General features: G+C 34.5%; 1 protein-coding gene across 1 annotated transcript in view; it reads left to right on the top strand.

Moving 5' to 3' along the window:
- DCHS2 (dachsous cadherin-related 2) overlaps positions 1–22,428 on the top strand; it is a 329,685-nt gene that overhangs the window by 5,698 nt on the left and 301,559 nt on the right. The gene's annotated exons all lie outside the window — the stretch shown is intronic.

Raw genomic sequence — 22,428 nt, 5'->3', positions numbered from 1 at the left:
TTTTCTCTTTGACTGGAGGGAAATCATAAGTTCATTGATTAAGCCACTTATCTGGCTTCTGAGTTGTTTCAATTTGTAAAATCATAGATTAGGGCATAGCATTGGGGAAAAGAGCAACTGGTCAGAAATGAGAAAAGTTGTGTTCAATTCTATAGATCTATGTGACTTTGGGCAAATCTCTTCCCTTATTTGGGCCCCAATTTCTCCATTTACAAAAAAAAAAAAGAGGAGGTTGAATTAGGTAAACCTCAAAATCACTTCCACTTTTAAAGTTTAGGATCTGTTGGTGGAAGGATTTTTGTTTCCTTTATTGTCTATTCACACAAGCTAATTTTAGAAAACAAGACAAAATAAAACCTGCTGAGTCCAAGTGATCACTGGGATATTCAGTAGTGCCTCATTTATTTGGGCACCATTGGGAAATTAAGTACTGCACGTGTATTTTCTAGATAACTGATGCCTTACCCCTTGAAGCTCTCAATTAAAAAACTTTTTTTGGGGGGGAGGGGAGTGAAATGCTTTTAAAAGAGTATTTTATACTTCCCTGTTTTCTTAAGACTAGAAATACTGCAATGAAGTCAAACTTTTCTTGATGATTCAGGCCCATCATGATGAACATCATTTGTTCTGTTGAAATGCCCTTAGGGCATATAGGGCTGTACACTACTGCTGTGCTTTTAAAAATTCTCCTATTTGCTTTTTATAGTTATTTTTTCTTTTCCTTTCTAAATTCAAGCTGTCAGCATGATGACAGCTGTCATTTGCAGCTGTACACACCCCTTTTTGCTGATTCTAATTTGGTCTGAGCAAGAAACCCAGCTCAAATCAATGGGATCATTAGAAGTAAGAGTAGAGTAAAAGTAAATAAGGTATGAGGATCCCTCTCATATATAAACTACATACATAAAGATATCCCTTTTTGCCTACTTTTTTTTGTTTCCCATCTGTGTTCTGGACAGTTTAGAACTTGCTGAATAAAAAACCTGCAGAATAATGAAGAATCAATGTACTTTTCAAAGTAGTTTAATGACCTATTCTATGAATGTACATTTGTTTTTATTCTCTTAAAACAATAAATGTAATAATATTCTTCACTTTTTTATTCTTCCCACTCCAAAGCTATCATTTTAGAGATACAGTGTTCCTAGAGGTGATTTTTAAAGATGAAGTTATGACCAGGAAAGGTTTAATTCAGGGTTTGGGAAATTGAACTAATTAACATTTAAGGCCTCTTCTAACTCAGAGATCATGGACCATCATAAAATGGACATGACATGAAGAATAGAAGCCCAGAGAGATGAAATTACTTGTAAAAAGTCATTTGGGTGAGTATCAGAGCCAGAATTTGAATGGAGATTCTCACTCCAAATCTATGGCTCTTTCTAATTATAATTGGTAGCAGATGACCATGATTCCCTGTTGTGAATTTTTTTCACACTTATTGAATCACCTGAGATATTGTTGTTGAGTTACTTCAGTCATTTTGGCTGTGACTCCATTTGGGGTTTTCCTTGAAAAGATATTGGAGGGGTTTGCCATTTCCTTCTTCAGCTCACTTGACAGATGAGGAAACTGAGACAAGCAGGATAAAGTGATCTGCTCAGAGTCACATAGGAAGATTCTGAGATTGGAATTTTCCTGACTTTAAGACCACTCTTACAGAGTGGATCTACAGCTTCTTCAGTGGTTCATTCAGCTATCATTGGACAGATAAAGAATCAGACTTAGGGTAACTTTGATTAGAACTTGTTTGATCTTCAGTATTTTATGTTCTATGCAAGGTTCTCTCCAATAGGGTCTACTGGGACTCAAGAATATACTTTAAAGCATGTAATTTTCCACCCATAATTATCAAGTAAATCTTCATAAAGGAGATAGAAAGGGCTGTGATGGGCACCAGTAACCCCAAGTTCAGGACACAAGAAATTTAGCTGGATCATGTGCTGTTCAAATTACATGGTATAGTTTGTTTGAAGTCCATGTTTCTTAAGCTGAGGTTTCTGGAGCCCTATCTCCATTCAGTCTTCATGACCAGGGGAAACCTCTTCAACCACTTAAATGGATGCCTCCTCCTTTTTCTCCTTTGAGACATGGAACTCAAGGTAGTATGATATGGTAATATCATGCCAATACTAGCCATTTAACCTTGTTTACTATCTGTTTCTCCATCTGTAAAATAGGGATATAGATGCATCTCCCACTTTTCTCATACGATGGCTAAATTAATGGCTTTGAGAATTAGAGAGTGATTCAGCAATTCAAGGTACCAAGAAAGTAGCTTACTCTCACTAACATTGGTGATTTTTCTTTCTTAGTCCAGTGCTAGGCACATAGGAAAACTCAGTAAATTCTTGTTGGTTAGTAGGGGTAAAGCCAGATTACACCTGAATTTTCTTTCAACTTGAGAATTCTGATTGTATGATTGATTTTGAAAATTTTGTGGGATTTGTTTTTTGATGGAGAAGTGTGATGGAACTAGTTTCTTTTTATTGTAGGTAAAAACCTCCGTATTTTTACTTTGTGTTTCTTTTTCTTTTGAAGGTTAATTTTGAATAACAAAATTTGGTGTTTATTCTTTTCTACCTACAGTTTTCCCCAAATAAAACCCAAAACTATGCATAGCCAATCTAAACAAATTGCTAGATTCATCCTATCCAAAAAATAGAGGTCTATTTCTTTACCTGAGTCTGTCACTACTCTGCCAGGAGGTGAATCTTGTGTTTCAAATTAGCTGTCAAATTAAATTTTGTAATGAGAGATAGCATACAATAATAGAAAGGCTGAACTTGGAAGACTTGGGCTGAAGTTTCATCTCTTTCACTTGCTGGTTGTAGGACCTTGGGCAAGTAACTTAACTTCTTAGTGCCTCAGACAGCTTTCTATGATTTTTAAATGACAGATGAATTCCCTATAATGATGAAATCATAGATCAAGGGTCCCAAAGCCCCCCTAAAAATTACCATGAATTATAGAGTATCACTCTCTCAGGAACATCTAAATAATGTCTTTCTAAAAAAATTCAATTTCATTTTCAATTACAAGCATTAATTTTCTCTCTCTTCCACCTTCTTCTTTGCAAATGGGGGATCAAAGCAAAATCTTGACATATATATATATATATGTAGGTATTATCAAGTAAAATGTTGGCCATGTGCAAAAATGTATCTCTTACTTTGCATTTTATATCTTTTCTCTCTCTGTTAGGAAGTGGGTACCATTCTCTCTATTATGGCTGGTCATTGGTATTATCAAAGTTTTTTGTTTTTAAATTGTTCATTTTTACAATGGTTTTATTATATACATTGTTCTCATCATTCTGTTTAATTCACATAACATCAGTTGATAAAGTCTTCCAAGATTTCTCTAAAATTTCTCCTTTTGTTACTTATTATGATATTAGTATCCCATTATGTTCATATATTTTATTGAGCTGTTTCCCAATTGCTGACCATTCCTTTAGTTTCCAGTTTTTTTGACACCCTTAAAAAAGTAATTATTTTTGTACTAATGCATACTTTTCTTCATTTCTTTGATCTGAATAATATCTTTTAAAAATAATAGCTTGTCATTTTTCAAAATACACGTAAAGATAGTTTTCAACATTCAACAAAAACTTGTATTTCATATTTTTCTTCCTCTCTCTCCCCTCTCTTCTCCTTTAGACAGCAAGTAATCCAATGTAAGTTAAATATGTGCAAAATCTAAACATATTTCCACTTTTGTCATGCTGCACAAGAAAAATCAGATCAAAAAGGGAAAAAAGGAGAGAAAAAACAAGCAAGCAAACAGCAACAACAACAACATGAGTAATATATTTTAAAATCTACTAACTTGGGGAATGAGTAGAACTGATAATTAGGACTTAACAAATTTTTTTTATTTTATTCCTACTGAAATATGAAAAATAAGAGATACCACTCAAAACTGGAATTAGTAGGGAATTCCCTGGAGGCTAAGGGTATTAATAGCTAAAGCCCACTAGTCTGTATTAGAACCTGGTCTGTGCCTAAGGCAGCTTCAAGGAATTGGATGATTGTAACCTTTTAGGGTCATTTGAATTGAGGATGATTCCAGTCCTGTTAGCTGATGAGAACAAAAGGTGCAGTGAAAAGAGCCCCTATCTATGGCTGAATCAGATTAAACAACAGGACTATATGGACAGATGAATCAGGATAGAGAGAAATAGACCAGACCTTCCTGGGTGTGCAGATATAGGATTCAACAAAAGAAAGACCTTAAAGTCTTTTTTCATGGTCAATGAAGGATGTCCCAGTAGAAAAATCTTTGATATCCTTCAGATAGAGTTGAGACGCTAAGGAAGAGAAAGGGACTCAGGCTGTGTGATGTGTCCTTCAAATGAGACAAACACATCTATCTGTGACCAGGTGGAAGTTCTCTCAGGTAAGATTTCAGTGTTTTATGATTATGTCAGTGCTTATCTAGTTTGTGCTTTCATATTCTGTTTTCTTTTTCTTATCCCTCAATTTCTTGGTAAAGTTTCTTGAGAAAACTCTACTCGTTTTCTCTGCCTAGACTAAGAGAAGGATTTGGTCCATATCTTCCATATCTTCATTAAGAAAACTGTTAGGAAAGTGAAAATTCAAGTACTAACTGAACCAGAACTGGCTTCTAACACATTAGTGGCTGGAGCAGAGCAGGCTAGGGACAGGAGAGTCAGAGGTTAAACAGAAGTTTAATTGATTTCAAGTGAAAAAAATGCTTGTAAGTGGAAGTCCTCTTGAGAAGGAGAGCTTAATATGTTGGGTCAAAGCCAAGTCTCATATACATGAAAAACCCAAAGTAGACTGGACACAATCACTCTTAAATCTTGCTTAGCAGTTCTCCTGGCAAGCTCTTTTCTGGCCGATACAAGTCTTCCTTGGTCTTCAAAACATTTTGACAGTATGATCGAGAGCTAAACCTATCCATCTAAGGTACTTTCTCTCCAAGGTAATAAGTCTTGCCCATGATGGTAGAAAATGGAGCCCTGGGATTACTATGCATCTTGTGTATTCCCTGCCATCTTCCAGATGAACCTTAGCAGCTTTATCAGGGTTTCAGTTTCAAGACTGGTCTAGAGCAGCTAATCTTTGTTTCTATGGCTTTTTTCTTTCATCTTATCCTAAATCATCACTGACTGAACCCCAACCCAAGGAATTCATTCAACTTTTGATCTATTTGCTCAACTTGGCTCTAGATTTGAAATACCTCAAGCCTAATTACTGTAATTATCCTTCTGCTACTGTCTCATGATGCCAGTTTCTGTCCCCTACTTCCTATTTACCTTGCTTCAATACATTTTAGACTATGGAAATGCATTTTATAGGATTTTACAAGTGAAAAGAAGGCATTCAAATTTAGAAATAATTCTTCTAGGAAAGGCAATTAATTAAAAATGCCAAAAGAAATAATACTTAAATCCAAAATTAGGTGACTCCAACCTTCCTAAATTCTACTATCTAGTTACAGTTCCAGAGTTCTATCATTGCTCATACTAATTTCCCTTAATCCAAGAGCCTTGGTTCCCTCTTAACCAGGGTCACATAATAGAAAGAACAGTGAATTTAGAATTAGGTGTTAGAGTTTCAGATTCCTCCTTTTTTATTTCCTACCTATTTGATCTTGGCCAACTTATTCAGCCTTTTAAGATCTTATCTGTAAAAGTAAAGTTGGACTAAATGGCCCCTAAGTAGTTCCTTATATTATATAGTGAAAATGCTGTCTTCCTTCATAAAATACTTTTGTGATTTATTTGACATGTGTATAGCCTGAATCGAACCTGTTGTAATTCCTTCAGGATAACTGAGTCAATAAGGAAAATTATCTTATTGAATGATTGGGTTTTGGGAACTCCATGCATATGACTAATTGCTTGATGAATTGTGGAAAATTATCTTATTGAATGATTGGGTTTTGGGAACTCCATGCATATGACTAATTGCTTGATGAATTGTGTACAAAGATGATAATGTACTGAATAATACCTATTAGCTGAAAAATACACTCAAAATTACATTTTTCTTTATAGGACTGGAAGTTCAGGACAGCCTCATCAAATAACTACTTCTCCAAGCAGTTTAGAAAAGTGTCCTTATTCTTTATTGCTATTTTGGCTAATCTGAGATTCAGGAATTCACACTTTAAAATAATTGTGTGACTTTCAACTCCAATTCCACAGGGAAGATAATACAAAGAAACAGTCAGTTTAACATCTCCCCTAAAAGGAGTGAAGTTTGTTGTGGAACATTTGCTTTTCTTTTTAATACTGAGGAATGCTTTCTGATGTCCCCAGTAACTTAATATTCAGATCATTTTAGTATAATACAATTCCTATCAAAAATATGAGCTGGCTTAGCCATTTGTTATTGTAATGCTTTTCTTTTATCACTTTCATCTTTAAGAGAACATTAGATGTGTTCAAATCAAAAATTAAAGATCATTAAGCACCTTGCTGCTGCTCCACCAACATACATCAGTGGGTCCTATTGATGATCAATACAGAATTCTTATCAATAGTATGTACCCTGTGAGGGTCTGAGGGGGAAAGTCTTCATCAAAGAGGTGGTATAGCATGCTAGGACCTCTGTTAGGAGAAGATCACAAAAAGACTTAATGTAAATAGTTCCTACTTTGGAGAAATTAATATTATCTCAAGTATGGGTTTAGGGAGAGAGAAATACACAAATGCATTGTATACTTTTGCTATGGACACAACAAATGAATATGAAATACATGAAGAAAAAAACATACACAGTAATGTGGGAGAGGAAGGAGCTAATGACTGTGCTAAGAAGGGAGCATCAAGAAAGGTCTCTTATAAAAAGTGATACTTGAACTGAATCTTGAGTAAAGATAAGATCTGGCAATAGGGAAGGGTGAGGAGAAAGTGTATTCCAGGCATTGGGAAGAGATTTTGCAAAGATGTGGACATAGGAGGCAAAATGTAGTACAGAAGGAGAAGTGAGTAAGTCAGTTGGGTTAGACTTTAATGAGTGGATAGGGATTCAGACAAAGACACTCTAGGAATATGAAACTGTTAACAAAGGGAGAGAGGCAAAATAACACTGTTGTATTCTAGGAGTTAGAGTAACCTAATTTAGAGAGAGTTTAGGATAGGGTGAGGAAAGTGATGTGAAATCAGACTGGAAAGAAGGAAAATGTGGTAAAAAGTTTTGAATCCTAAATGAAAGAGTTTGAACTTCATTTCATAGATGATGGGAAACCATTGCCATTGGCAATTAATAATATGACAATATAATTATTTGACAGTATAATTATTTTTGACTGGGTTGAAGAAATGGGTTTGAGAAAAGGAAGGAGAAGAAGAATAACCTTTCAGGAGTCTCTTGTAGTAGTCTGCTTGAGCAGCAATGAAGGTCCATGTATTATGGGAAAAAAGAGAAATAAATAGTTTCAAGAGATGTTCCTTTTAGTCACAGTTCTATTTTCTATAACGATATTGCATTTCATCATAGATTAAAGTGTAGTATGATTAATCTTGTTCTTGTAGCTACTTTCCCTCTCCTACCAAATCTGGAATTTTACCTGTGGATAAAACCTATGCTACCTCCTACATGTTACTCAGAACTACTCAGAAGCAAAAGGAAATTTATTTTTTTCTTATGAGCAATGGAACTGTCTATTCTAAGAAGTAGTCATTTATCAAATCTCTAAACCTTAGCTACATATTTTATCCATTTGAAAATTTCTGCCAATATGCATGGATAATTGAAGCTTCCTTTTACGAATGCTTGGCTTAATTTTTCATTGTTCTCAGTCTTGTTTAACATTTCAAACTCAGTATTACTACCTTGGCTAAATGATCTGTAGTATAGCTCTACTATTACATTTTCCTAATTTTGTCATGGAGTTTCCTTCCACAAAGATGCTGGAACACTTCACCAGAGGGCTAAGATTTTGTTATTATTGCGATTTATGTAGTCTGGTCTCTCATGTATAATGCTATAATCTCTTCTATCTGATCATCACACTGTTTATAGACTCGTACCCTTGTGTCTGATTGGTTGTGAACCTTCCATTTCAGTCTTAGAAACCAAATATTTCCCCAGAAATTTTGGGAGACTGTGGCTTGTATTCTTCCATAATCATTAATTTTTAATTTAAATACTTTTATTACTAGAGGCTATCTAGTGCAACCCCTTGATTTTATCTATATTATATTATTAGAGATTTATAGCGATATGATCTGATTTGACCAATGTCATACAGAGAGTCAGTAGTAGCTTCATTCTGAAGGCCCCTGCCTCTAAATCTAGCCCCTCATGTTGCCTTTGATGTGACCTTATGACTCATGTGTACCCATTATTAGTGGTAGGAAATTACTCACCACTATAGGTTTTCCCAATCCTGATGAATATACTTGCTTGTTATCTGTGCATTGACTTTGAAGCTTCTTAAAGGAAATTCACTATGTGGAAATCTGATTCTGATAATAGTTGTTAACAGTCCATTTTGTAAATCAGATAAAAATAAGTCTTGGGACAAGTCCTTATTCTACAACTATTCTTTTATATTTAATGTCCTGGAGACTATTGCTTTATAGATATTTAGACTATTAGAGACTATTATTTATAGATAAAATAACTGATTTTAAAAACTGAATAACAATATTGAGTGTCAAACTTATCTTTAAAAAAAGTCCAATTATTTTTTAACATTCATTTAAAAATTTCAATTTCTACATTCTATCTTTCTTTCTACCCTCTATCCCACCCATTGAGAAGACAAACAATATAATGTAAATTATATGGGTGAAGTCATGTAAAACACATTTTCATATTAGCCATGTAGTAAAAAAAAAAGGTGAAAAATTATGCTTCATTTCACAAAGTTCCTCAGTTTTTTTTCTTTGGACATGAATATATATACCCACACATTTTCTCTTTCCACTGCTTCCTTCCTTAGCTGCCTAAAAAAATCCCTCATTTTTCCTCTTCATTTTCTACCCATAAAAAGCTATTTGATCCAACTCTTTTCTCCATTTAATTGCTTAACTGCTTGAAAAAAAAATCCTAAATCAGTATTTGCACTTCTCTCCCATTTACTCATTGGATCTCTCACAGACTGGTTTCCTTCTTTATGCTATAAAAACTGCTTTCTCAAAGATCATTAATCATCTCTTTACTCAATAGTCTCAGTATTCATCTTTTTTGATCCTTCTGCAGCACTTGCCACAGTTCAGGACTTCTCCTTGAGGCACTTTTTATTTGTCCTCTTTGGTACTATGTTCTTGCTTCACTTCCTACCTTTCTGATTGTTCCTTCTCTATCTTCTTCACTAGCTCCTCTTCCTGATTTCTTAAGGAAGATATTTTCCAAAGTTTTGTCTTTGCCTCTACTCTCCTTTTCTTTCTTTCCTCGTCTCCTTCCCTCCTTTTTCTGTCTCTCTCCAATTCTCCCTCCCTCTTCTCTCCTTTCCTTTCTTCTTCTTCTTCTTCTTCTTGTTCTTCTTCTTCTTCTTGTTCTTCTTCTTCTTCTTCTTCTTCTTCTTCTTCCTTCTTTCCTTTCTTCATTCTTCTTCTTCTTCTTTTTTTTCTTTTTCTTTCCTCTCTGTCTCCCCATCACTCACTCTTTCTTTCTCTCCTTTCTCCCTCTTTCTTTCCTTCCTTTCTTTCTCCTTTTCTCTTCATCTTCCTCTTTCTCTCTCCCTCCCTCTTAAGAAATGCAATTGATTTCATGTCTGCAACTGTCACCTGAATACAGACGTAATTAAAGAATTCCTAAATGCCTATAAGGAACATACTGGGGATACAAAGATGGAAAAATTACAAACTTTGCCATGAAAGTTTATAAGCTTACAATCAAATGCTGGAAGAATGTTCCATACACAGGTATGTGCATGTGATAAGGCTAAAAAAATTACAAAGTGCTAGTTGAGGATGTGAAGAAGGGAGAGCTTAGTTTCTGCTAAGGGCATTAAGTGAAATGAGTTTAAAGAAATTCATCAAATAGGAGATGCTTGATTTGGAGGAAGAGAAGAATTTTTTAAAATAACTTTTTATTGATAGAACGCATGCCAGGGTAATTTTTACAGTATTATCCCTTGCATTCACTTCTGTTCCGATTTTTCCTCTCCCTCCCTCCACCTCTTCCCCCAGATGGCAAGAATCCTTTACATATTGTATGGGTTGCAGTATATCCTAGATACAATCTATGTGTGCAGAACCGAACAGTTTTCTTGTTGCACAGGGAGAATTGAATTCAGAAGGTATAAATAACCTGGGAAGAAAAACAAAAATGCAAGCAGTTTATATTCATTTCCCAGTGTTCTTTCTCTGGGTGTAGCTGCTGCTGTCCATCTTTGATCAATTAAGGTTCTCTTTATCAAAGAGATCCACTTCCATCAGAATATATCCTCAAACAGTATCGTTGTTGAGGTATATAATGATCTCCTGGTTCTGCTCATTTCACTTAGCATCAGTTCATGTAAGTCTCGCCAGTCCTCTCTGTATTCATCCTGCTGGTCATTCCTTACAGAACAATAATATTCCATAACATTCATATACCACAATTTACTCAACCATTCTGCAATTGATGGACATCCTTTCATTTTCCAGCTTCTAGCCACTACAAACAGGGCTGCCACAAACATGTTGGCACATACAGGTCCCTTTCCTCTTTAGTATCTCTTTGGGGTATAAGCCCAGTGGAAACACTGCTGGATCAAAGGGTATGCACAGTTTGATAACTTTTTGAGCATAGTTCCAAATTGCTCTCCAGAATGGCTGGATGTGTTCACAATTCCACCAACAATGTATCAGCGTCCCTGTTTTCCCACATCCCCTCCAACATTCCCCATTATCTTTCCCTGTCATTCTAGCCAATCTGAGAGGTGTGTAGTGGTATCTCAGAGTTGTCTTAATTTTCATTTCTCTGATTAATAATGATTTGGAGCATATTTTCATATGTCTATAAATAGTTTCAATTTCTTTGTCTGAGAATTGCCTGTTCATATCCTTTGACCATTTATCAATTGGAGAATGGTTTGATTTCTTATAGATTAGAGTCAATTCTCTATATATTTTGGAAATGAGGCAGAAGAGAAGAATTTTAATAGATGAAAATTGGAAGGGAGTGCCCTGTAGGCTTGAGCAAAGCCTGTCTAAATTCACTTAGGCAGGAGAGTCGGGCATAAGATTAGGGAATACCAAGTTTGGTTAAATACAGAATAAACAAAAGGAAGTTTAGGAAGTAAAGCTGGTAAAAAATGGGTTGGAACCTGATTGTGGAATTCCTTAGAGATAAGGGCAAGGATTTTGTATTTTATCTAATAAAAGGCATGAAGGACTCACTGAAGGTTTTTTTAATGAGGAATTGGCATGGCCATATTGGTGAATGGATGATTCTTTAACAAATTTTCTCCCCAGGTTGATTCCTCTTTTTGATTTCCTTTTCTTTTTAACATTATTTATTAACCAGTATTTGAACATATTTGAAATCTTACTGCTGTGATCATTGCCTCTTGTGACACTGTCACCTTCTATAGTCATTCAGTTGCTAAAGTCTATCAGATCCTCCTTCATGGTATATTTTTAATCCACCATCTCCTTTTCTTACCATTTTTCTATATTATTATGGGTTATAACAAGAGCCTTCTACAACAATTGGTTCCTTTTCCGATATTCAAAACCCTCGAAAAGCTTCCTGATGCATAGTGAATAAAGGACAAATTCAAGTCCTCTACATTTTGGAAACTCTCTACTATTCTAGTATTCTTAGGTTACTTCCTTCTTTATACACAACATATCCTCAAATTGGACTACTTATCATCCTAGTGTACATGCTTATTGCTTTATCTCCTCTCTGCCTTTGGTCACACCATTTCATGAACTAATATTTTTGCCCATCTTTCCACTTTTTGGAATCTTGTCTGTCCTTGGTCCAGCTCAAATGCTATCTTCTTCATGAAGTCTTCCGTGACTTCCCCAAGTTGGCAATAATTTTTCTTTCCTCCAAACTCACTTAGTACTTGGTATCTTTTTATTAGTGTTTATCCATGTTCCATATGTTCTCTAATTTATTAGCATATAGCAGTATGGAATAGCCTCTGATAATACTCTCAATTTCTTTTTTGTTTACTGTCATTTTCCTATCTAATTTCTGATTTTGGTTATATGTATTTTCACTCACCTTTAAAAAAGCAATATACCAGTGCTCTATAATTTCATTTTTATTTGTAATTATTTGTTTTATTTGACATAGTAAAAAGAATACTGAATGTGAAGTCAGGAAGCCTGGATTTGAATCCTTCATTTGCTATCCCCCACTGACTATATGATCTCGGGCAAGTCACTTTCATTTTTGGCTTCAGTTTCCTCATGTGAAAAATGAGGAGGCTGAGTTACAGAGTCACTAAGGTTTTTTCCAACTCTAATCCCATGATACTACTCCAGTTATACTAAAAACATTTTCAGAAAAAGTACAAAATATCCAACTATGGAAGAAATTAGTAATAGAAGTTAGTAAGTTTTTTTATTCAGTTCAGATCTTTTCTCAGGCTTGCTCATTTACTATAATTACTCTTACCTCTGCTTTAATCTCTTTTGTTCTTCTCTGAAAATGTGCTGTTGATTTTTATCTAAGAGCTTCTATGTGTGACTCTTTAAAGGAACATCTTTACTATTTTTAATTCTTTTGTTGTCATCTTTGCCTTTTTTTTTTTTAATTTCCATTTTTAAGTCACCCAGTGGTTCTCATAATCCTGCTTTGTAGTCATGCATCACTTTCTTGGAAGAATTCAAAAAATTCTATCAACATTACAACATGATGTGTGGTCTTAATTGTTATCATGTGATGGCAGATAGTAATGTGTACATGAAGAGTTGGCCAAATGGGCATGGAAAATTTAATTGTTTGTTAAAAAGTTCTAGTCAGAGTCATAGCTTGAAGTGGTTACTAATTTGACATCATGCAAGCAATCTTTCATCATTTTTATAACAGTTTTCTTATGTGTATACTAATATTCTTTTTGACACAATGATAGATTTTGATTTCTAATCCTTAGCTTGCATTTTGAATAGGTATAAAGATATAACAGCAATGGGGAAATTACCAAAAAATGCTACTCTCTCTTAGAGTTAGTTTCTATTGAATAAATATACTTTTTTAGTTGCTAATAAGGTGGATTAATGGGATCCTCTATAAAATATTGATTTAGATGGATGATACCTGACACTTCTGGCTGAATTAAACATCAAAGTTTCCAGTGTTCAAGCTGCCTAACCATGTAAGATAAGAATAAGGCACAAGAAGGTTTTAAGGCAGGTAAAAATAGGCACGTTTTCTAATATTATCTTTCCTGTTCCTTTTTCATTCTAATTGCAAACTCAACTACCGAGGAAAAAACCTACCCAAAAAACATTAGTGCCCATTATTAATAGGTTTTCTTATTAGAAAGTAAGCTTCTTTAAATATGTAGACATATTGATTGAAGTACCTTTTCCCAGATATGCTGGACTTACCAGTGTATTCCTAGCTTTACATAATGTATCCTCTTAAGACATTTTAATTTGAAACAATTTTCTGATGTGTTGTGTGGGAATATTTTTTCTAGTATACTATCTTTTATTATTTTACTGTTCATCACAACCATGTATATAATTATTAGTTACATTAATTATTCATTGTTGAGAAAACATCAAATAAATGTCATATGATGATTATAACTGGAATCCTATCTCATCACTATTCAATACATATTATCCAAAGACTGGGTGGCTAGGAGACACAGTGGATAGTGTGTCAGGCCTGGAGTGAGAAAGATTCATCTTCCTGAGTTCAAATCCAATTTCAGACATGTATTAGTTGTATCACACTGGAGAAGTCATTTAATCCTGTTTGCCTCAGTTTCCTCATCTGTAAAATGAGTTGAAAGCGAACATAGTAAACTACTTCAGTATCTTTGCCAAGAAACCTCCAAATGGGATCATGAAGAGTACGAAGTGACTGAACAACAAACAAATTCACTTTACAAAATCTTCAGATATCTTTGGTTATATTTTCAGAAAGATATACTGTTACTATTTCATGTATTATTGTTTATTGCTATTAATATGCTAATAGGTTCATTGCCTGTTGCCTTTGCTTTATTTTGTGTTAGTCTAGGTTCAGTTCCATTCAACAAATATTTCTTTATTATCTTTGACTTCAAGGTAGCTACGTAGGAGGAAAATAAAGGTGAATGAGACATGGACTTTACCCATAATGAGATTATTAATACTATTGTAACTATCATATAAACTTGAAGGCAACTTGAAGTAGAAAGGGATTGATTTGGAATCAAAAGAACTGGCTTTGATTTTTTTTCCTGTTTATCTTTTACTGGTACTCTATTCCATGGGTCACTTCATCTCTCACCCTTTTGGGCTTCATTTCCCTCATTTATAAAATGAGAAAGTTTAAATAGCTAAGCTCAGAGATTTCTTCCAGCTCTCTATGTGTAATGGAAAACACAAATCCAAAGGAAAGGTAGAATGATACAAAATGCAGGGAGAGATCTGAGAAAGCTGAGATTATGTTCAACTAGGGGGAACTGGAAAGTTTTGTGAAAATTAACATTTCTTCTGGGCTTGAAGAGATGATTAATTTTTAAACAGGTAAAGAGTTTATGGAGTGAATGTGCATTCCAGGAATGGGAAAATAGTAGGCAAATGCAAGGTAAAGTTGACAAGGAAGATCTAAGGATGGGAGGTATGAGCTAAAGGAAGATACCAGACCCAGTTATGTTTATTCATGTGTGAAAATCACTTGCTTCCACAAAGTTATGGGAAATGGGTTCTAAGAAAATAAGCTAGTTGTTCTGCCTTTAAATATTGGGGCAAAGGTTTTGACAGAAGCTGGATAACCATTCAGGGCAATATGTGTAATTTAATTAATTAGTTGTTATTTTCTAAGACCTTTTAAGCTGTCAAGACCAAGCATAACTCTAGTTACTTTGAATTCTAAATTTATGACTATTTCCCAGTAATACTTTACTAATTGTAGTTTAATAGAAACTTATTGATTTGTCCATTAATTACAGAATTAAAAAAAAGTCTTGTTACTTTCTTAAATGTGATTAAAAGAAGCTTGATCAGTATTTTTTCCTTCCCTCAAGAGAAATCCTCAATCCATTTTATAATGAAAATCAGAAGGGGAATTTATTTTACAGAAATTAGTTTTACAGGCAATTTCCCACAAGGACAAGTACGTTCTTATGACCCCATTTTTATTAGAAGTATTTCAACTCTAAAACCTTGTTATGAAGCTCTTCTCTATCCCATGGGGCTATCTTGGAATCTGTCCAAAACATATTTAAACCTGGAAGTGTCGGCTAGTTCTCCTAGATGACAATTATACTCATGTTCTACTATACCTAGGTGGATCCCTTATATCAGCTCTGAAAACATTATCACAAAGTTCTATGAAGTTCCATCTCTCTCTCATCTATTAGCATATTTTCCTTCTTTCTAAGGTGAATTAATGAACATAAGAAAAATTCAACTGTCATTGGATGGAAAAATCTCACCTGTCCCTGAGTTTTTGCCATTGTCAGGCACAATATACAAACACCTTCAAATAGGAGGTGGTTAGGTGGAAGCAATTTTTCTGGCCTTTCCCTCATAAGTCATAGAAGTTATTTTTGAACATAATGCTGGAGACTTCAATTTGGTGTCCCTTACAGGATTTCCACTTAGCCTTTCTTATGGTACAACTGAGAATATTCATTTTCTCCCAAGCCTGATTAAGCCTGGAATGTCTGAGTAATTATTTTTACTTGTTGAAGTCTTCAAGTTTTCTTTGTACTTTGCCAAAGACATTTTTTAAAAAGTAGTTTTCATCCCTTCCTGATTTTATTGTAACACATGTTTTTTCAATATGTTACTTTGCATGCGCGAGATATATTCTATCTGTACAATACAGACTAAATTTATGTTGTTCATTTATTTTCTAAGAAATTCATAGTATTTTCTGACTATGAATTATTGTGTTCCTAAAAATCATATCCATTATAGAGCAGCCATGATAGTCACTGTCAATCATGCTTAGTAGCTTTATATAAATTACTTTTCTTGAAGTTCTGAACTTTTAAGAATGTTTTTAAAATTTTAAATTAAACACCAATGTTTCTTAATAGCCCAAGAGTTTAAAAATTGGTATTTTATTCTCTTAATTATCTGGAATAGAAGAAAGCATTTGCTGAGATAGTTTACTCAGCATTTAAGAGATTTATTTTGCCTCATTTAAAAAAATATTAAATTAATACATAAAAACGTGAGAGGATTTTCTTTCTTTCTTCTTGTTTAAAAATGTGCTTCTAATGGTAGCAGGTTATGTCCCTTACAATCAAAAGGACTTAACTTGAAATGCACTGAGGATTATACTATAGCACTGCTGTTAGAATTTTCATTAATAAGTTTCATTTTGAATTGAACCAAACAGACATTTAGATACTATAGATAAATAGATATTGCAGCAGGTATTGGAAACACTTAATGAATAAATGGAATTCTGTACTTTGAATATCAATTAAGACTGAATAAGGCATTACATGGGGGGAAGGGTATTGAGAAAATATAAAAATCACAACCTATTTTAATTCAAGATCTTAATCTGTCACGATTTCTGAACCTGAGACTTTCAAAATATGGAAGAATCAGCTTGGTGTTATAATTATGACCTTGGAGTCTTGGACATATAGAGAGCAAAAAAGTTTTATCATTTGTTCCTTTGTGTAATATTGTCTGAATGCAGATTTTTCCACGTATGCCTCTAATCCTGTATTTCCTTCTTGATTATATCATGTATAAGACTCTACAAAATATCTTTCAATGGTGTTTTTTCCTTAAAAGTATTCCCCTAAACCCGTTCATTCTTTCTGTACTTATAGCATAGCTTTTGTTTGTCATTTCCATCATCAATGAGTAGTTATTGAGTATTTAGCCTGTACTAGGAATGGAGGATACAAGGATACATCTCAAGATTCTGAATCAGGTTGGTGATTCAGCCTCAGTTTGGGAATAAAATATGACTTTTATTGACCATATAACATTTAACAAAAGAAGTTTGTTGATGAAAGGATGGATGGAAAGATTATTCAGCAAAGATAAAGTGGGGATTCACTTGGACTCATTTTTTTCTCACCTCCTCACTTAATAAGTATACTAACTTCCATGATAGTGGGACATCCATCAGACTTAAGGTTGAACAATCCCTATTCTAGATATTTTCTATCTTGGATGATGGGGAAGCTAAATTAATGATTCAAGTCTTAGTCCCTTTAACAAAGTAAGTCTCCAGGATGGTTTCATTATATTAGTAACAATAACTAACTAACAAATAATAGCTAATCTTGCTTACATAATAGGGTTTTTGTAAATGTTGCAAAAGATTATTTCATTTTTTGTATTTGTATTACCAGTGCCTTGAACAGTGACTGACACATAGTAAATATATAATAAATACTTATTAATTGATTGATTACAGAACTAGCTTCCACTGTGTAAAATATATGTTGCTCTTCCCATTCAAGTCCCTTGTCTTCAAAGGGCCTATAATCTGGTTTGTGATATCTATAGGCAGATAGTTAGAGGGGATTGATAAAAACTATAGCTGATAAGTTCATACAATTTCAAAAGGGAGGGTCATAATTAAGGGCTAGAATAGTTGCAGAAGGCTTTGTGGAGGAGGGCAAGACTTGTTCTCATTCTCAAAGGAAAGTTAGGAATTAGAGAAATGGAGAGCAAGAGAAGGGGACTGAACAAAGGTATGAAAGTTGAAATACATGGTATCTCTGATATGAACAGAAGTATCATGTAAAAAGGAACAGAACATAAGATTGGAGCAATAAATAGGAGATGGATTATCAAAGGCTTTGTATGTCAAGGTAAGATGGTTGAAACTTATCCAGGTAGTAGAGTACCTTTGGTACTCTTGAGAAATCCTTTTTTGAGTGAGAATGAGAGGAATATCATGTCAAAAGCAAAATCAGTGAGTGAGGCTTGGAGGTTTTTTATACTCTTAATTACCTGACATACAAAAAAGCATTTACTGGGATAGCTTATTCATCATTTAAGAGATTTATTTTACCTCATTTAAAATATTAAATTAATACATAGAAACATGAGAATTTTATTTCTTCTCCTTTTTAAAAAATGTGTTTCTAATGGTAGCAAGATATTTAAATATTATAGATATTGCAGCAGGTGTTGGAAACACTTACTGAATAAATGGAATTCTGTACTTTGATAATCAATTAAGACTGCATGAGGCATTACATGGGGGAAAGGTATTGAGAAAATATAAAATTTTAGTTCAAGATCTTAACATTACATAATGTCACCATTTCTGAACTTGAGCCTTTTAAAATATGGAAATCAGATTGGAGTTCAAAATCAATCTCAGAAACTTACTAGTTGTGTCATCCTGGGCAAGTCACTTAGCTCTGCTTCAGTCTCCTCATCTATAAAATAAGATAAAGAGGGAATTAATAAACCACTCACTATAGTATCTCTGACAAGAAATGGGGACAGAATAACACAATCAGATCAGGAAACAAACTACTCAGGGCAGTGTATCCCAGAGCAAGGTGGAGATTTTAACAAAGATAGTCCAACAAGTAAGTGGGGAGCTTCTAGACGGATTTCAGTCATGTCTAATGCTTTGACCTGCTTGTGATTTTCTTGGCAAAGATACTGGTTTGCCATTTCCCTCTCTAGTTCCTTTTACAGATGAGAGAACTGAGGCAAACGGGATTAAGTGATTTGCCCAGGATACAGCTAGTAAATGTTTGAGGCCGGATTTGAATTCAGGAAAATAAATCTTACTGATTCCAGGTCCAGTGCTCTATCTACCTTATTGCCTTTGGACTTCAAAATATAGATCAATCAATGTAACTCTAGCAAGAAGAGTAATAAGATGTAAGCAGCTAAGCTTTAAATGCAGTTTGATCAAGAAATCTAAAAAGAGTAAATCTTGAGCTGCATTAATAGCACAATAGGCACTGGCATCAGAACATTTGCCCAATTGAAACACATCTACAATTCCCATTTCTGTAAAATGAGAGATTTGAGTTGGATTCCCTCCAAATTCCTTTCTGATTCTAAATCTTCAGTCTTGTGGTTCCTTCATCAAACTTAAGAAAGGGCATTTAGAAGCCAGAGAGTGTCCAGTGGAGAGAAACCAGGATTGTCAGGGGCCTGAGATTCATACCATATACGGATCAGTTCAAGAAAAGGAAGTTGTTTAATCTAGGGAATTGAGGACCAAAAGGAACTAGAACAGCTCTCTTGTTTAAAGACTTCCATGAAGAAGAGAGATTAGATTAATTTTATTTGGTACTAGAGGGCAAACTTGGAGTAATAGGTAGAATTTACAAAGAGTCAAATTTAGGTTTGGGAAAACTCCCTAACAATTTTAGCTACCCAGAAGTGAAATGGACTTCCTGAGGAGGTAAGGCATCACCAGTAATTAAATGGCTTCAGGCAGGCTAGATGACAACTTTTGGCTGTGTTCTTGAATAGATTTTATTCTGTCTGTAGATTGAAGCAGATAGCCACCAAGATCTGTACCCATGGAGTTTGTATGATTTTGTGAGAGCATTTTGGAATCAACAGAAGAAGCTCATGGGTTTGGGCTTGAAGCTAGGTTTGAGATGAGACAATCTGACATGCTTGTTTTAGTACTTTACATTTTTTTTCAATACACAGACCAAACTTGCCTGTGATGTCCATATTAGCTGTTTTTCTAAAGTTTGATGTTAACCACATTGAGCTAGAAGTTCACTTTAAATCATGTTAGATCACCTAGGTGGGATTCTCTAGATTAGAAGGGTTAAAGTAGGAGATAGGATTTGAGCATCCTAGAAGATGCTAAGAGTCATGGAAAGCATTAGTTGAAGCTTTGTGAGTAGAGAAGACAAATTATACATCCCCTGAGCTTTGCTTTTGCTTACACTCTTTCAAGACGACCTGTGTCAGGGCTCTAGATGACCAAGTGTCTATTGTAGATGTACTGCTTTGAAGGAACTCATCTAGCAGAGGTAATGTACATATGCAGATGAAATAGCATGGGATTAGAATGTGATCAAAATATAGAGGAACATGGAGTGCTATGAGTTTAGATGGGAGAAAGAGAACTTTCAGTGGAGGTGTGTGTTTTGGCTCTTACTAACTGCTTGACAGTGGTTAAGTCACTGCATCTCTTAGTACAATATACAACTCTAATCATTCAGGCACAACATTAGAAGCTGAGACAATATTGTAACTGCAGATCAGCATGAGTGGGTGGAGTATTCACAATGGGAATTCACACCAATAAAATCACATGTTTAGACTCCTTGGATCTAAGTAGGAAAGACAGGAAGGAAGAGGAAAAAAGGGAAGAAGGGAAGGAAGGAGGAGAGGAGAGAGTAAAGAAAGGAAGAAGAGAGGAAAGAAAGAAGGTATTTTTGAGAATTTTCAATGTAGATTTACTGATAATACTTAATATTCTCATCTCACATAATAAAATTCCAAAACTACTTTTATAGTAAATTGAGTGATTCCCCCCACCCAGATATGGGAATTCCTCATTTACAGTAAAGTTGAGGAGATACTTCAGAAGTGACTTTTATTGTCAGAAGGCAAGTTTTCCACTTAGGCTAAACTTGCTTCTAAAAATGAAAAGCTTGTCAAATCAGATGCATTTAAAGAAAATAAATGTGTACCATCTCCTACCACCTTTTCTGAATGAGTTTCACATCTGCCATGTTCTGTTTGTGAAACATTTTCTCTTGAATGTGTAGTTCAATTTCAACATTAGGCTCTGATGCACAATAGTCCTGGGACTGCAGGAAGGCAGCTTTTCCTGCTTTTGATTTGTGATACCATTGGCTAGGTTGAGAATTCTTACCATTGATGTTTCCAGTTTTTCCACATCTGCAAAACAATCTTCTCTATGAAAGAAACCTCTAGAGCTTTGGTGTGTTTGCAGATGTTGTAAATAGCCATTGCTTAACTGCCATATGCAAAACAAAAAGTTGGTTCATAATAATTTCTAATGTTTATTTCTGATATAAATAAAAGCAATCTATTTTCTTAAAATTGAAGCCAAAATAAACTGTTTAATGTTAAATTTCAGGCTAATATGTAGAGTAGAGCTTTTATACAAAAGAAAAGGTTGATGTAGCTCAGTTGGGTCCCTGTAGACACAATGAGGTAAGTATCTTTGGTGATTAAAGTCACGGTATTAAAGTAATGAAATATGTATTTTTACCCTTTGGCAACATGGAAAGAATAGATAATCTTTATGGAAATGTTCCTTCCTATTAGGAAATGACTTTTTCCCCACCTTTTTCTTTAAGGTTAAACAAATACATAGAACTCCAGTGGCCAAGAGAGAAATAGAAGCTATGAGATTCAAAAGCATGTGTAGCTTAAGATGTTAGTGGAGAGAACACTGGAATTGCAGTCAGATCTAGATTCAAATCCTACCTTTACCACTTACTGGCTGTATGTGGTACATACATTTATGTGAATCATTTTCTCTCTTGGAGCCTTCATCATCCCTTCCATTTCTAAGAAATAACAATCAACTATTTCATATGTAAGCTCTATCATTCAAATTCTGATGCCCAGTAATTACATCCTTACCCTTTCCCCTCCACATACACATATATACACAGATAATTTAAAATTATTTTAGTGGGCTTAAATTACCAAAAATAAATTAGGTGATTTAAATATTTTTTCCTGATGGGATATAAATTGATTGAAGATAGTGACCAGTTTTTCCTTTTTATCCCCCAACACCTTTCACAGTGCTTGGCACCTACCTAGTTAATAATGCTTATTGATTGATTAATAAATGTTAATTCTTGAATTTAGGATTAATATACATGCACACACAACTATATAATACAAGATGAGGCTTTTTCTGATCCTCTTGAAATTATTATATATTTAGTATTGCCTTTTCTGTGTATGTGATATCTCTCCAGAACTATAATTAGGGCACTAAAACCTGGAATTTTATCCCACTGTGGGAAATTGTCCAAGGCCTAGAAACTTGCCCAAAGGTATGAGATATAAATGGTGACTAATGAGCACCAAGATGGAACCTAATAGTTGTGGTGAGGGGAGTGAAAAGATGAAGTTCAGTATTTGGACTGGGACAGAACTGAAGATGATGAGAGAGGAAAAAAGGTTTCTACTGAGGGAGCAGTCTGTCTCTCAGAGGCTGATGGTACTAAAGCTTTTGCCCAACCTAGAGATGATAAGGGAAACTCAAGTAAAGCCAGGGGAGCCCATTCCTCAGCACTGAGAGTACAGCTCATGTGTTGCCTCATAGAATATTTTACAGACTAGTAAAATAAGATAGCCCTGACATCATATCAGTAGAGGAAGAATTCCTCCATTTCTTGTTCAGGATGGTCTGAAAAAAAAGAAGAGAG

The sequence above is a fragment of the Antechinus flavipes genome, chromosome 6 (genome assembly GCF_016432865.1).
Source record: "Antechinus flavipes isolate AdamAnt ecotype Samford, QLD, Australia chromosome 6, AdamAnt_v2, whole genome shotgun sequence".
Classification (NCBI taxonomy): Eukaryota; Metazoa; Chordata; class Mammalia; order Dasyuromorphia; family Dasyuridae; genus Antechinus; species Antechinus flavipes.
The sequence above is the reverse complement of the archived record's forward strand: the minus strand, read 5'-3'. Positions and strand labels throughout refer to the sequence as shown.